This window comes from Tachypleus tridentatus, chromosome 7 (assembly GCF_004210375.1).
Source record: "Tachypleus tridentatus isolate NWPU-2018 chromosome 7, ASM421037v1, whole genome shotgun sequence".
NCBI lineage: Eukaryota > Metazoa > Arthropoda > Merostomata > Xiphosura > Limulidae > Tachypleus > Tachypleus tridentatus.
This window is the reverse complement of record NC_134831.1, coordinates 112620975-112635208: the sequence shown is the minus strand read 5'-3', so window position 1 is coordinate 112635208 and position 14234 is coordinate 112620975.

Here is a 14234-nt window from a genome sequence, read left to right as displayed (position 1 = left end):
AAAATATATTGATTAATGGTAATATCTAGGGTTTCTCACCAATGTAAAGCAGTGTAAAATATGTTGATTAATGGAAATATACTTAGGCTTTCTCACCAATGTAAATAGAATAAAATAGGGTTGATTAATGGTAATATCTCGGGTTTCTCACCAATGTAAATAGTATAAAATAGGTTGATTAAATGGTAATATCTAGGGTTTCTCCCCAAAGTAAACAGTGTAAAATATATTGATTAATAGCGTATCATCTAGGGTTTTCAACAATGTAAGCAGTGTAAAATATATTGATTAATGGCAATATCTAGGGTTTCTCACCAAAGTAAGCAGTGTAAAAATATATTGATTAATGGTAATATGTAGGGTTTCTCCCCAAAGTAAACAGTGTAAAATATATTGATTAATGTATGAAGTAATATCTAGGGTTTTCAACAATGTAAACAGTGTAAAATATATTGATTAATTGTAATATGTAGGGTTTCTCACTAATCTAAACAGTGTAAATGTGTTGATTAATGATAATACCTGAGGTTTTCTCACCAATCTAAACAGTGTAAAATATATTGATTAATGGTAATATCTAGGCTTTCCTACCAATGTAAACAGTGTAAAATATATTGATTAATGGTAATATCTGAAGCTTTCTCACCAATGTAAAGCAGTGTAAAATAGGTTGATTAATGGTAATATCTAGGGTTTTCCCACCAATGTAAACTGTGTAAAATATATTGATTAATGGTAATATCTGGAGGCTTTTCACCAATGTAAACAGTGTAAAATGTGTTGATTAATGATTAATATCTAGGGTTTCTCACCAATCTAAACAGTGTAAAATGTGTTGATTAATGATAATATCTAGAATTTCTTTCCAATCTAAACGGTGTAAAATGTGTTGATTAATGGTAATATCTAGGGTTTCTCACCAATGTAAACAGTGTAAAATATATTGATTAATGGTAATATCTAGGGTTTCTTACCAAAATAAACAGTGTAAAATATGTTGATTAATGGTAATATCTAGAGCTTTCTCACCAATGTAAACAGTGTAAAATGTGTTGATTAATGGTAATATCTAGGGTTTCTCACCAATGTAAACTGTGTAAAATGTGTTGATTAATGATAATATCTAGGGTTTCTCACCAAAAGTAAACAGTGTAAAATATATTGATTAATGGTAATATGTAGGGTTTCTCACCAATGTAAACAGTGTAAAATGTGTTGATTAATAGTAATATCTAGAATTTCTCACCAAAGTAAACAGTGTAAAATATATTGATTAATGGTAATATGTAGGGTTTCTCCCCAAAGTAAACAGTGTAAAATATATTGATTAATTGTAATATGTAGGGTTTCTCACCAAAGTAAACAGTGTAAAATGAGTTGATTAATTGCGATATTTAGGGTTTCTCACTAATCTAAGCAGTGTAATGTGTTGATTAATGATAATATCTGAGGTTTCTCACCAATCTAAACAGTGTAAAATATATTGATTAATGGTAATATCTAGGCTTTTTCACCAATGTAAGCAGTGTAAAATGTGTTGATTAATTATGATATCTAGGGTTTCTCACCAATCTAAACAGTGTAAAATGTGTTGATTAGTATATAATATCTAGGGGTTTCTCACCAATCTAAACAGTGTAAAATGTGTTGATTAATGATAATATCTAGAATTTCGCACCAATCTAAACGAGTGTAAAATGTGTTGATTAATGGTAATATCTAGGGTTTCTCACCAATCTAAACAGTGTAAAATGTGTTGATTAAAATAATATCTAGAGATTCGAACCAATCTAAACAGTGTAAAATTTGTTGATTAATGATAATATCTAGGGTTTTCGATCCAATCTAAACAGTGTAAAATATATTGATTAATGGTAATATCTAGGGTTTCTCACCATTGTAAGCAGTGTAAAAATATGTTGATTAATGGAAGATATCTAGGCTTTCTCACCAATGTAAATAGAATAAAATAGGTTGATTAATGGTAATATCTCAGGTTTCTCACCAATGTAAATAGTATAAAATGAGTTGATTAATGGTAATATCTAGGGTTTCTCCCCAAGTAAACAGTGTAAAAAATATATTGATTAATGGTAATATCTAGGAACTTTCAACAATGTAAACAGTGTAAAATATATTGATTAATGGCAATATCTAGGGTTTCTCACCAAAGTAAACAGTGTAAAATATATTGATTAATGGTAATATGTAGGGTTTCTCCCCAAAGTAAACAGTGTAAAATATATTGATTAATAGGTAATATCTAGGGTTTTCAACAATGTAAACAGTGTAAAATATATTGATTAGTTTGTAATATGTAGGGTTTCTCACTAATCTAAACAGTGTAAATGTGTTGATTAATGATAATACCTGAGGTTTCTCACCAATCTAAACAGTGTAAAATATATTGATTAATGGTAATATCTAGGCTTTTTTCACCAATGTAAACAGTGTAAAATGTGTTGATTAATTATGATATCTAGGGTTTCTCACCAATCTAAACAGTGTAAAATGTGTTTGATTATGATGATAATATCTAGGGTTTCTCACCAATCTAAACAGTGTAAAATGTGTTGATTAATGATAATATCTAGAATTTCGCACCAATCTAAACAGTGTAAAAATGTGTTGATTAATGGTAATATCTAGGGTTTTCTCACCAATCTAAACAGTGTAAAATGTGTTGATTAAAAATATCTAGGGTTTCGAACCAATCTAAACAGTGTAAAATTTGTTGATTAATGATAATATCTAGGGTTTCGATCAATCTAAACAGTGTAAAATATATTGATTAATAGTAATATCTAGGGTTTCTCACCATTGTAAACAGTGTAAAATATGTTGATTAATGGAAATATCTAGGCTTTCTCACCAATGTAAATAGTATAAAATGAGTTGATTAATGGTAATATCTCAGGTTTCTCACCAATGTAAATAGTATAAAATAGGTTGATTAATGGTAATATCTAGGGTTTCTCACCCAATGTAAATAGTGTAATATGTGTTGATTTATGATAATATCAAGGGTTTCCCACCAATCTAAACTGTGTAAAATATATTGATTAATGGTATTATCTAGGCTTTTTCACCAATGTAAACAGTGTAAAATGTGTTGATTAAAGATAATATCTAGGGTTTCTCACCAATGTAAACAGTGTAAAATGTGTTGATTAATGGTAATATCTAGGGTTACTCACCAATGTAAACAGTAAAATATATTGATTAATGGTAATATCTAAGGTTTCTCACACATGTAAACAGTGTAAAATATATTGATTAATGGTAATATCTAGGGTTTCTCACCAATGTAAACAGTGTAAATTGTTTGGATTATGATAATATCTAGGGTTTCTCACCAATGTAAACAGTGTAAAATGTATTGATTAATGGTAATATCTAAAGTTTCTTACCAATGTAAACAGTGTAAAATATATTGATTAATGGTAATATCTAGGGTTACTCACCAAAGTAAACAGTGTAAAATATATTGATTAATGATAATATCTAGGGTTTCTCACCAATCTAAACAGTTTAAAATGTGTTGATTAATGATAATATCTAGGGTTTCTCACCAATGTAAACAGTGTAAAATATATTGATTAATGGTAATATCTAGGGTTTCTTACCAAAATAAACAGTGTAAAATATGTTGATTAATGGTAATATCTAGGCTTTCTCACCAATGTAAAGCAGTGTAAAATGTGTTGATTAATGGTAATATCTAGGGTTTCTCACCAATGTAAACTGTGTAAAATATATTTGATTAATGGTAATATCTAGGGTTTCTCACCAAAGTAAACAGTGTAAAATATATTGATTAATGGTAATATGTAGGGTTTCTCACCAATGTAAACAGTGTAAAATGTGTTGATTAATGGTAATATCTAGGGTTTCTCACCAAAGTAAACAGTGTAAAATATATTGATTAATAGTAATATGTAGGGTTTCTCCCCAAAGTAAACAGTGTAAAATATATTGATTAATGGTAATATGTAGGGTTTCTCACCAATGTAAACAGTGTAAAATGTGTTGATTAATAGTAATATCTAGAATTTCTCACCAAAGTAAACAGTGTAAAATATATTGATTAATGGTAATATGTAGGGTTTCTCCCCAAAGTAAACAGTGTAAAATATATTGATTAATTGTAATATGTAGGGTTTCTCACCAAAGTAAACAGTGTAAAATGAGTTGATTAATTGCGATATTTAGGGTTTCTCACTAATCTAAACAGTGTAATGTGTTGATTAATGATAATATCTGAGGTTTCTCACCAATCTAAACAGTGTAAAATATATTGATTAATGGTAATATCTAGGCTTTTCACCAATGTAAACAGTGTAAAATGTGTTGATTAATTATGATATCTAGGGTTTCTCACCAATCTAAACAGTGTAAAATGTGTTGATTAATGATAATATCTAGGGTTTTCTCACCAATCTAAACAGTGTAAAATGTGTTGATTAATGATAATATCTAGAATTTCGCACCAATCTAAACGGTGTAAAATGTGTTGATTAATGGTAATATCTAGGGTTTCTCACCAATCTAAACAGTGTAAAATGTGTTGATTAAAAAATAATATCTAGGGATTCGAACCAATCTAAACAGTGTAAAATTTGTTGATTAATGATAATATCTAGGGTTTCGATCCAATCTAAACAGTGTAAAATATATTGATTAATGGTAATATCTAGGGTTTCTCACCATTGTAAACAGTGTAAAATATGTTGATTAATGGAAATATCTAGGCTTTCTCACCAATGTAAATAGAATAAAATAGAGTTGATTAATGGTAATATCTCGGGTTTCTCACCAATGTAAATAGTATAAAATGAGTTGATTAATGGTAATATCTAGGGTTTCTCCCCAAAGTAAACAGTGTAAAATATATTGATTAATATGTAATATCTAGGGTTTTAACAATGTAAACAGTGTAAAATATATTGATTAATGGCAATATCTAGGGTTTCTCACCAAAGTAAACAGTGTAAAATATATTGATTAATGGTAATATGTAGGGTTTCTCCCAAAGTAAACAGTGTAAAATATATTGATTAATGGTAATATCTAGGGTTTTCAACAATGTAAACAGTGTAAAATATATTGATTAATTGTAATATGTAGGGTTTCTCACTAATCTAAACAGTGTAAATGTGTTGATTAATGATAATACCTGAGAGTTTCTCACCAATCTAAACAGTGTAAAATATATTGATTAATGGTAATATCTAGGCTTTCCTACCAATGTAAGCAGTGTAAAATATATTGATTAATGGTAATATCTAGGCTTTCTCACCAATGTAAACAGTGTAAAATAGGTTGATTAATGGTAATATCAAGGGTTTCCCACCAATGTAAACTGTGTAAAATATATTGATTAATGGTAATATCTAGGCTTTTTCACCAATGTAAACAGTGTAAAATGTGTTGATTAATTATGATATCTAGGGTTTCTCACCAATCTAAACAGTGTAAAATGTGTTGATTAATGATAATATCTAGGGTTTCTCACCAATCTAAACAGTGTAAAATGTGTTGATTAATGATAATATCTAGAATTTCGCACCAATCTAAACAGTGTAAAATGTGTTGATTAATGGTAATATCTAGGGTTTCTCACCAATCTAAACAGTGTAAAATGTGTTGATTAAAAATAATATCTAGGGTTTCGAACCAATCTAAACAGTGTAAAATTTGTTGATTAATGATAATATCTAGGGTTTCGATCCAATCTAAACAGTGTAAAATATATTAATTAATGGTAATATCTAGGGTTTCTCACCATTGTAAACAGTGTAAAAATATGTTGATTAATGGAAATATCTAGGCTTTCTCACCAATGTAAATAGTATAAAATGAGTTGATTAATGGTAATATCTCGGGTTTCTCACCAATGTAAATAGTATAAAATGAGTTGATTAATGGTAATATCTAGGGTTTCTCACCAATGTAAATAGTGTAATATATGTTGATTTATGATAATATCAAGGGTTTCCCACCAATCTAAACTGTGTAAAATATATTGATTAATGGTATTATCTAGGCTTTTCACCAATGTAAACAGTGTAAAATGTGTTGATTAAAGATAATATCTAGGGTTTCTCACCAATGTAAACAGTGTAAAATGTGTTGATTAATGGTAATATCTAGGGTTACTCACCAATGTAAACAGTAAAATATATTGATTAATGGTAATATCTAAGGTTTCTCACACATGTAAACAGTGTAAAATATATTGATTAATGGTAATATCTAGGGTTTCTCACCAATGTAAACAGTGTAAATTGTTTGGATTATGATAATATCTAGGGTTTCTCACCAATGTAAACAGTGTAAAATGTATTGATTAATGGTAATATCTAGGGTTTCTTACCAATGTAAACAGTGTAAAATATATTGATTAATGGTAATATCTAGGGTTACTCACCAAAGTAAACAGTGTAAAATATATTGATTAATGATAATATCTAGGGTTTCTCACCAATCTAAACAGTGTAAAATGTGTTGATTAATGATAATATCTAGAATTTCGCACCAATCTAAACGGTGTAAAATGTGTTGATTAAAAATAATATCTAGGGATTCGAACCAATCTAAACAGTGTAAAATTTGTTGATTAATGATAATATCTAGGGTTTCGATCCAATCTAAACAGAGTAAAATATATTGATTAATGGTAATATCTAGGGTTTCTCACCATTGTAAACAGTGTAAAATATGTTGATTAATGGAAATATCTAGGCTTTCTCACCAATGTAAATAGAATAAAATGAGTTGATTAATGGTAATATCTCGGGTTTCTCACCAATGTAAATAGTATAAAATGAGTTGATTAATGGTAATATCTAGGGTTTCTCCCAAAGTAAACAGTGTAAAATATATTGATTAATGGTAATATCTAGGGTTTTCAACAATGTAAACAGTGTAAAATATATTGATTAATGGCAATATCTAGGGTTTCTCACCAAAGTAAACAGTGTAAAATATATTGATTAATGGTAATATGTAGGGTTTCTCCCCAAAGTAAACAGTGTAAAATATATTGATTAATGGTAATATCTAGGGTTTTCAACAATGTAAACAGTGTAAAATATATTGATTAATTGTAATATGTAGGGTTTCTCACTAATCTAAACAGTGTAAATGTGTTGATTAATGATAATAGCTGAGGTTTCTCACCAATCTAAACAGTGTAAAATATATTGATTAATGGTAATATCTAGGCTTTCCTACCAATGTAAACAGTGTAAAATATATTGATTAATGGTAATATCTAGGCTTTCTCACCAATGTAAACAGTGTAAAATAGGTTGATTAATGGTAATATCAAGGGTTTCCCACCAATGTAAACAGTGTAAAATATATTGATTAATGGTAATATCTAGGCTTTTTCACCAATGTAAACAGTGTAAAATGTGTTGATTAATTATGATATCTAGGGTTTCTCACCAATCTAAACAGTGTAAAATGTGTTGATTAATGATAATATCTAGGGTTTCTCACCAATCTAAACAGTGTAAAATGTGTTGATTAAAAATAATATCTAGGGTTTCGAACCAATCTAAACAGTGTAAAATTTGTTGATTAATGATAATATCTAGGGTTTCGATCCAATCTAAACAGTGTAAAATATATTAATTAATGGTAATATCTAGGGTTTCTCACCATTGTAAACAGTGTAAAATATGTTGATTAATGGAAATATCTAGGCTTTCTCACCAATGTAAATAGTATAAAATGAGTTGATTAATGGTAATATCTCGGGTTTCTCACCAATGTAAATAGTATAAAATGAGTTGATTAATGGTAATATCTAGGGTTTCTCACCAATGTAAATAGTGTAATATGTGTTGATTTATGATAATATCAAGGGTTTCCCACCAATCTAAACTGTGTAAAATATATTGATTAATGGTATTATCTAGGCTTTTTCACCAATGTAAACAGTGTAAAATGTGTTGATTAAAGATAATATCTAGGGTTTCTCACCAATGTAAACAGTGTAAAATGTGTTGATTAATGGTAATATCTAGGGTTACTCACCAATGTAAACAGTAAAATATATTGATTAATGGTAATATCTAAGGTTTCTCACACATGTAAACAGTGTAAAATATATTGATTAATGGTAATATCTAGGGTTTCTCACCAATGTAAACAGTGTAAATTGTTTGGATTATGATAATATCTAGGGTTTCTCACCAATGTAAACAGTGTAAAATGTATTGATTAATGGTAATATCTAGGGTTTCTTACCAATGTAAACAGTGTAAAATATATTGATTAATGGTAATATCTAGGGTTACTCACCAAAGTAAACAGTTTAAAATGTGTTGATTAATGATAATATCTAGGGTTTTTCACCAATTTAAACAGTGTAAAATATATTGAGTAATGGTAATATCTAGGGTTTCTCACCAAAGTAAACAGTGTAAAATATATTGATTAATGGTAATATGTAGGGTTTCTCACCAATGTAAACAGTGTAAAATGTGTTGATTAATGGTAATATCTAGGGTTTCTCACCAATGTAAACAGTGTAAAATATATTGATTAATGGTAATATCTAGGGTTTCTTACCAAAATAAACAGTGTAAAATATGTTGATTAATGGTAATATCTAGGCTTTCTCACCAATGTAAACAGTGTAAAATGTGTTGATTAATGGTAATATCTAGGGTTTCTCACCAATGTAAACTGTGTAAAATGTGTTGATTAATGATAATATCTAGGGTTTCTCACCAAAGTAAACAGTGTAAAATATATTGATTAATGGTAATATGTAGGGTTTCTCACCAATGTAAACAGTGTAAAATGTGTTGATTAATGGTAATATCTAGGGTTTCTCACCAAAGTAAACAGTGTAAAATATATTGATTAATGGTAATATGTAGGGTTTCTCCCCAAAGTAAACAGTGTAAAATATATTGATTAATGGTAATATCTAGGGTTTTTTCAACAATGTAAACAGTGTAAAATATATTGATTAATTGTAATATGTAGGGTTTCTCACCAAAGTAAACAGTGTAAAATGAGTTGATTAATTGCGATATTTAGGGTTTCTCACTAATCTAAACAGTGTAAATGTGTTGATTAATGATAATATCTAGGCTTTTCACCAATGTAAACAGTGTAAAATGTGTTGATTAATTATGATATCTAGGGTTTCTCACCAATCTAAACAGTGTAAAATGTGTTGATTAATGGTAATATCTAGGGTTTCTCACCAATGTAAACAGTGTAAAATATATTGATTAATGGTAATATCTAGGGTTTCTCCCAAAGTAAACAGTGTAAAATGTGTTGATTAATGGTAATATCTAGGGTTTCTCACCAATGTAAACAGTGTAAAATATATTGATTAATGGTAATATCTAGGGTTTCTTACCAAAATAAACAGTGTAAAATATGTTGATTAATGGTAATATCTAGGCTTTCTCACCAATGTAAACAGTGTAAAATGTGTTGATTAATGGTAATATCTAGGGTTTCTCACCAATGTAAACTGTGTAAAATGTGTTGATTAATGATAATATCTAGGGTTTCTCACCAAAGTAAACAGTGTAAAATATATTGATTAATGGTAATATGTAGGGTTTCTCACCAATGTAAACAGTGTAAAATGTGTTGATTAATGGTAATATCTAGAATTTCTCACCAAAGTAAACAGTGTAAAATATATTGATTAATGGTAATATGTAGGGTTTCTCCCCAAAGTAAACAGTGTAAAATATATTGATTAATTGTAATATGTAGGGTTTCTCACCAAAGTAAACAGTGTAAAATGAGTTGATTAATTGCGATATTTAGGGTTTCTCACCAATCTAAACAGTGTAATGTGTTGATTAATGATAATATCTGAGGTTTCTCACCAATCTAAACAGTGTAAAATATATTGATTAATGGTAATATCTAGGCTTTTTCACCAATGTAAACAGTGTAAAATGTGTTGATTAATTATGATATCTAGGGTTTCTCACCAATCTAAACAGTGTAAAATGTGTTGATTAATGATAATATCTAGGGTTTCTCACCAATCTAAACAGTGTAAAATGTGTTGATTAATGATAATATCTAAATTTCGCACCAATCTAAACGGTGTAAAATGTGTTGATTAATGGTAATATCTAGGGTTTCTCACCAATCTAAACAGTGTAAAATGTGTTGATTAAAAATAATATCTAGGGATTCGAACCAATCTAAACAGTGTAAAATTTGTTGATTAATGATAATATCTAGGGTTTCGATCCAATCTAAACAGTGTAAAATATATTGATTAATGGTAATATCTAGGGTTTCTCACCATTGTAAACAGTGTAAAATATGTTGATTAATGGAAATATCTAGGCTTTCTCACCAATGTAAATAGAATAAAATGAGTTGATTAATGGTAATATCTCGGGTTTCTCACCAATGTAAATAGTATAAAATGAGTTGATTAATGGTAATATCTAGGGTTTCTCCCAAAGTAAACAGTGTAAAATATATTGATTAATGGTAATATCTAGGGTTTCTCACCAATGTAAACTGTGTAAAATGTGTTGATTAATGATAATATCTAGGGTTTCTCACCAAAGTAAACAGTGTAAAATATATTGATTAATGGTAATATGTAGGGTTTCTCACCAATGTAAACAGTGTAAAATGTATTGATTAATGGTAATATCTAGGGTTTCTCACCAAAGTAAACAGTGTAAAATATATTGATTAATGGTAATATGTAGGGTTTCTCCCAAAGTAAACAGTGTAAAATATATTGATTAATGGTAATATCTAGGGTTTTTCAACAATGTAAACAGTGTAAAATATATTGATTAATTGTAATATGTAGGGTTTCTCACCAAAGTAAACAGTGTAAAATGAGTTGATTAATTGCGATATTTAGGGTTTCTCACCAATCTAAACAGTGTAAATGTGTTGATTAATGATAATATCTAGGGTTTTTCACCAATGTAAACAGTGTAAAATGTGTTGATTAATTATGATATCTAGGGTTTCTCACCAATCTAAACAGTGTAAAATGTGTTGATTAATGGTAATATCTAGGGTTTCTCAACAATGTAAACAGTGTAAAATATATTGATTAATGGTAATATGTAGGGTTTCTCCCAAAGTAAACAGTGTAAAATGTGTTGATTAATGGTAATATCTAGGGTTTCTCACCAATGTAAACAGTGTAAAATATATTGATTAATGGTAATATCTAGGGTTTCTTACCAAAATAAACAGTGTAAAATATGTTGATTAATGGTAATATCTAGGCTTTCTCACCAATGTAAACAGTGTAAAATGTGTTGATTAATGGTAATATCTAGGGTTTCTCACCAATGTAAACTGTGTAAAATGTGTTGATTAATGATAATATCTAGGGTTTCTCACCAAAGTAAACAGTGTAAAATATATTGATTAATGGTAATATGTAGGGTTTCTCACCAATGTAAACAGTGTAAAATGTGTTGATTAATGGTAATATCTAGAATTTCTCACCAAAGTAAACAGTGTAAAATATATTGATTAATGGTAATATGTAGGGTTTCTCCCAAAGTAAACAGTGTAAAATATATTGATTAATTGTAATATGTAGGGTTTCTCACCAAAGTAAACAGTGTAAAATGAGTTGATTAATTGCGATATTTAGGGTTTCTCACCAATCTAAACAGTGTAATGTGTTGATTAATTATGATATCTAGGGTTTCTCACCAATCTAAACAGTGTAAAATGTGTTGATTAATGATAATATCTAGGGTTTCTCACCAATCTAAACAGTGTAAAATGTGTTGATTAATGATAATATCTAAATTTCTCACCAATCTAAACAGTGTAAAATGTGTTGATTAATGGTAATATCTAGGGTTTCTCACCAATCTAAACAGTGTAAAATGTGTTGATTAAAAATAATATCTAGGGATTCGAACCAATCTAAACAGTGTAAAATTTGTTGATTAATGATAATATCTAGGGTTTCGATCCAATCTAAACAGTGTAAAATATATTGATTAATGGTAATATCTAGGGTTTCTCACCATTGTAAACAGTGTAAAATATGTTGATTAATGGAAATATCTAGGCTTTCTCACCAATGTAAATAGAATAAAATGAGTTGATTAATGGTAATATCTCGGGTTTCTCACCAATGTAAATAGTATAAAATGAGTTGATTAATGGTAATATCTAGGGTTTCTCCCCAAAGTAAACAGTGTAAAATATATTGATTAATGGTAATATCTAGGGTTTCTCACCAATGTAAACTGTGTAAAATGTGTTGATTAATGATAATATCTAGGGTTTCTCACCAAAGTAAACAGTGTAAAATATATTGATTAATGGTAATATGTAGGGTTTCTCACCAATGTAAACAGTGTAAAATGTGTTGATTAATGGTAATATCTAGGGTTTCTCACCAAAGTAAACAGTGTAAAATATATTGATTAATGGTAATATGTAGGGTTTCTCCCCAAAGTAAACAGTGTAAAATATATTGATTAATGGTAATATCTAGGGTTTTTCAACAATGTAAACAGTGTAAAATATATTGATTAATTGTAATATGTAGGGTTTCTCACCAAAGTAAACAGTGTAAAATGAGTTGATTAATTGCGATATTTAGGGTTTCTCACTAATCTAAACAGTGTAAATGTGTTGATTAATGATAATATCTAGGCTTTTTCACCAATGTAAACAGTGTAAAATGTGTTGATTAATTATGATATCTAGGGTTTCTCACCAATCTAAACAGTGTAAAATGTGTTGATTAATGGTAATATCTAGGGTTTCTCAACAATGTAAACAGTGTAAAATATATTGATTAATGGTAATATGTAGGGTTTCTCCCCAAAGTAAACAGTGTAAAATGTGTTGATTAATGGTAATATCTAGGGTTTCTCACCAATGTAAACAGTGTAAAATATATTGATTAATGGTAATATCTAGGGTTTCTTACCAAAATAAACAGTGTAAAATATGTTGATTAATGGTAATATCTAGGCTTTCTCACCAATGTAAACAGTGTAAAATGTGTTGATTAATGGTAATATCTAGGGTTTCTCACCAATGTAAACTGTGTAAAATGTGTTGATTAATGATAATATCTAGGGTTTCTCACCAAAGTAAACAGTGTAAAATATATTGATTAATGGTAATATGTAGGGTTTCTCACCAATGTAAACAGTGTAAAATGTGTTGATTAATGGTAATATCTAGAATTTCTCACCAAAGTAAACAGTGTAAAATATATTGATTAATGGTAATATGTAGGGTTTCTCCCCAAAGTAAACAGTGTAAAATATATTGATTAATTGTAATATGTAGGGTTTCTCACCAAAGTAAACAGTGTAAAATGAGTTGATTAATTGCGATATTTAGGGTTTCTCACCAATCTAAACAGTGTAATGTGTTGATTAATGATAATATCTGAGGTTTCTCACCAATCTAAACAGTGTAAAATATATTGATTAATGGTAATATCTAGGCTTTTTCACCAATGTAAACAGTGTAAAATGTGTTGATTAATTATGATATCTAGGGTTTCTCACCAATCTAAACAGTGTAAAATGTGTTGATTAATGATAATATCTAGGGTTTCTCACCAATCTAAACAGTGTAAAATGTGTTGATTAATGATAATATCTAGAATTTCGCACCAATCTAAACGGTGTAAAATGTGTTGATTAATGGTAATATCTAGGGTTTCTCACCAATCTAAACAGTGTAAAATGTGTTGATTAAAAATAATATCTAGGGATTCGAACCAATCTAAACAGTGTAAAATTTGTTGATTAATGATAATATCTAGGGTTTCGATCCAATCTAAACAGTGTAAAATATATTGATTAATGGTAATATCTAGGGTTTCTCACCATTGTAAACAGTGTAAAATATGTTGATTAATGGAAATATCTAGGCTTTCTCACCAATGTAAATAGAATAAAATGAGTTGATTAATGGTAATATCTCGGGTTTCTCACCAATGTAAATAGTATAAAATGAGTTGATTAATGGTAATATCTAGGGTTTCTCCCCAAAGTAAACAGTGTAAAATATATTGATTAATGGTAATATCTAGGGTTTTTCAACAATGTAAACAGTGTAAAATATATTGATTAATGGCAATATCTAGGGTTTCTCACCAAAGTAAACAGTGTAAAATATATTGATTAATGGTAATATGTAGGGTTTCTCCCAAAGTAAACAGTGTAAAATATATTGATTAATGGTAATATCTAGGGTTTTCA